Here is a 522-nt window from a genome sequence, read left to right as displayed (position 1 = left end):
TGCGCTCCGGGAGGCCGGGGAGAGGGTGGGGTCCTACGGGAGAGGGTTGCTGGGGTTGTCCGTGGTGTTGCAGGCGCAGGTGGGCATCCTGAACGGGCGCCGCATCGTGGGCTTCCTGCACTGCACGCACTTGCATGCCCCGAGTGGTGAGCCCGGGGGGCGGGATTGTGGGCGCGTGGGCAGACGGAACCCCCTCCCCCGCCGTTTGTTCGCTGCCCCAGACACGACGAATCCCTGGAGCACCTGGGTGGGCTCACAGGGGATGGGCAGGGTGGGTGGTGGGGAGGTTCGGTTGTGTGTTCCGGATTCTAAAGGGCACCCTGAACTGAGCCTTCCTGCCCCCCTCGTGCCCCCCCCCCGCCACCTGCAGGGGACGGACATTTGCGCTGTCAACAGCTGACGCAGCTGTTGAACTGGGCCGAGCAGTTTGAGGCCGAGAGCCGCCCCAGCGATGAAACCGTGGCCTTCAGCGTGCTCCTGGGGGACCTGAACTTTGACAACTGCTGCCGAAGTGAGGGGCGC

This window comes from Myotis davidii, unplaced genomic scaffold (assembly GCF_000327345.1).
Source record: "Myotis davidii unplaced genomic scaffold, ASM32734v1 scaffold1509, whole genome shotgun sequence".
Classification (NCBI taxonomy): Eukaryota; Metazoa; Chordata; class Mammalia; order Chiroptera; family Vespertilionidae; genus Myotis; species Myotis davidii.
This window is presented reverse-complemented; position numbering follows the sequence as displayed.